Here is a 3,387-nt window from a genome sequence, read left to right as displayed (position 1 = left end):
AACCTCTTAATATATTTTCTGATAGTTTATATGCTGTACAAACTGCTGTCGTTCTTCCTGGAGCTTTATTAAGAGATGATGGTCATGATATAACACGAATAATGTGTAAACTGCAAACTGTACTAGACAACCATGCCCAACCCTGTTACATTCAACACATTAGATTTCATACTAACCTCCCCGGACCCTTAGCTCATGGTAATGAAGCCATTGATCGTGCTATCACACCAACTGTATTACTCACCAATATGCCCATGGACCAGGCCTGAACGTGGCATGGTCGCTTTCATTTACTACTATCAAACAATTATTTCCTGATTTGACACACCAACAATGCAAGCACATGATTTGGTCCTGCTCCTCCTGTGCACTTCCTTTACCCTTAGGATCACTTCAACCCATGAAAACAAATCCGTGAGGCCTTAGGCCCAATGGCACATGACAAATGGACATAAACCTTATCCCCCAGTTCGGCAAACAAAAATACGTCCATGTATGCATAGATTTATTCTCAGGCTTTCTAACAGCTTTAGCCTTAACAGGTGAAACAAGCCGCACCATTAAGTCACTTCTACATGCCATTACAATTATGGGCGTTCCTTGGACCTTTAAAACAGACAATGGCCCTGCTTACACCTCCAAATATTTTCATGAATTTCGTACCCTTTGTAACATCACACACCAGACAGGTATTCCATATAACCCACAAGGCCAAGCAATTGTTGAACGCAATCATAAAGAAATTAAGACCCTTCTTTTAAAAGAAAAGGGGAAACTGGAGGGGCTAGGGCATAAAGATCCCCAAACACAATTAAATTATTGCCTTATACTAAAAAACGTTTTAACATTCACACCCACCACAGGTGCGTCCCCTGAGGTCCTGCATTGGGGACTCATGAAAACCCCTACTCCAGTCCCTTTGGTTAGATGGAGGGACCCCATCACAAGAAAATGGGAGGGCCCTGCTCCCTTAATGGCACAAGGGAGAGGATTTGCTTGTATCTTTCCAGACATGGTGATAAACCTGCAGCTGGAGTTGTCCGACCAACCGTCACCACCTACGAATGAGATGCGTTGACCACACTTGAACAGCCAGAGGAGTAGGAGATGCAAACCTCGAGCTAGAGCCCATGCCATCACTTGGGGAGACCTAAAGGAATTGGTAGAACAAGCCCAGGCTATGGCCCCAGACCCTAACTCAGGGCATGGTACTCTATTCCTCCTAATGTGTGCCATTATTACAGCCAATTCTCAATCTGCTACAGGACCAGGTAAAATAACGTTAATGTCTAGCCCACAAATCTTGATGATAGTAGGGGAAAATACCACCATCATCCCTCAAATGCTTTCTTCCAGTGGCACGGTTGGCCTTCCTTTCTCGGCAGCTGCCCTATGGCACCAAAAAACAAACCTTACTTTTGGATGGAAGGGAGCCATCTCTTTTTGTTTTTCAGATGAGACTGTAAAACAGTTTGATGGCTGTACCATCCCCCTCTCAACAGTAACTCATGGGACAGGATGGTGGAACTACACGGAACCCTAACCAATTTGTCCCACCGGAAAAAATTGTACTCAGGCTACTGACATAACTTTTCATATGCATATATGCCCATGCAGGGACTTTGATAGCTTTGGCAATGTTCCCATTCCTCTTGAGGAATTAGTGATTAGCCTTTGTGCCAGTTCCTGGCAAGGCAGAGTATTTGGGGACCTCACATTGTCCCTCTACCTGGCTATATACAACCAATCTGAAAAAAATCCCAAACCTGAAAATCTAAAGGAGTTTTAGAACTCGTCAGAGGGACAATTGGGAGACCTAGTACTCCCCATGCCAGTCGTTTGCTCATCATATTCCTGCCTGGATTTGTTCCCTTTATTATTGGCCAATACTTGTCGCTGTAACCACTCTGCATGCAACCAGGTGTCAGGAATGGTAGTGGTTAGAGCCCTGTTCTTTTTTTGTCTAGGAGACAACTTCTCTGCTACTTGCACTCTCAGCAATCACTGGCAACCCAATGACTCATATCACTTTGTAGGTTTGGTATGTGTTCCCACATTTATTGTTCTGGCTACTAATGACTCTCAGTTTTCTCAGGTTCAATTAGTTCATCCACGCCCTAAAAGTGATCATTACAATCATGTCGGCGATCATCACTACAGTGGCTTCAGCTACTACGACCACTATATCACTGTCCCAAAGCGTGTCCACCATGCAAGAGATAAACCAGCTCATCCCTCAACTGTCATCCATAGAATTACAACATTTGCAAGTTGCCAATCATCTTAACGGAGGCCTCCTTGTGCTCCAGCAACAAATAGACTTGCTCCAAAAAGAGATTATGTTTCTTCAATTACAAGGAGGACTATGTAATGCTATGACTACTTCTGTTTGTCAGCTTTCCACTCCAGCGCCCAATGTCACTAAACTTAGTAACTACATCAAAGGCCCTTGGTGCCTTAAGTACTTAAACTTCACCCACCACCTGCTGCATGATATTACCCGCCTAAACCAAACCACCATACAGCTTATTTGCGCTGCCTCATTTTTAGAAGATGTGCTTAAAAAGTTACAACAATGGTTTTCACCATCCTCTCTGGTCACCTGGGGAGGCCTTGCACTATTAGAGCTTATTCTCCTGGGAATTATTCAACGCTTACACTCCCGGCAAAAATGTCTCCAATGACGGGTCACCATAATGACGGTCCTTTTAAAAGAAAACGGGAAATTTGTGGGTAGAGTTGGTCAGATCTGGTTGAGTCATCTAGAGTAGCAGTTGAAGCACACTTCCTGCACTTCCTGCTCATAGAGATGTGACCCAAAGGCACGTCTGCCTAGCTTGACAGCCATGAGCTGTCCATGCTCCCTACATGCCCCCGGGGACCAATCAGTGCCTGTCACCAAGCAGTGCCTGTCACCAAGCAGTGCCTGTCACAACTGCCTTACATCAACTCCCCTCGAAGTGATTGGCAGGGAAGGAAAGGACTCAGGAGGTTGGGAAAGCTGGGGCTACAAAACTTCCCCCCTTCTCCCACCTATCCCCCCCCCCCCCCCGCTGCATATATACCACATTTTGTCAATTATTCATTTACTGAGTGACATATTGGTTTAAAACATGATTGCATGTAACTATTACTTAGGGTCATTCAAAAATGACAGATGCCACCTCCCCAGACATTCTAAAATCATGATTTCTATGTACGATAGGATTTCATGGTGGTACAAGGGTTGAGATATCTGGATGAATCTAATGCATATCTTGCACTGAATTAGGCAGAAAGATATCCAGTATCATATAGGATAAAAATGGTAGTGACAAATTATTCCCTTGAGAAAGATATAGAAGGCTGCCAGCAGTAGTAAGTAGTTCAGATAATTTTGAAGCATTT

This window comes from Dipodomys spectabilis, unplaced genomic scaffold, assembly GCF_019054845.1.
Source record: "Dipodomys spectabilis isolate Male_0828 unplaced genomic scaffold, ASM1905484v1 ptg000242l, whole genome shotgun sequence".
NCBI lineage: Eukaryota > Metazoa > Chordata > Mammalia > Rodentia > Heteromyidae > Dipodomys > Dipodomys spectabilis.
The sequence above is the reverse complement of the archived record's forward strand: the minus strand, read 5'-3'. Positions refer to the sequence as shown.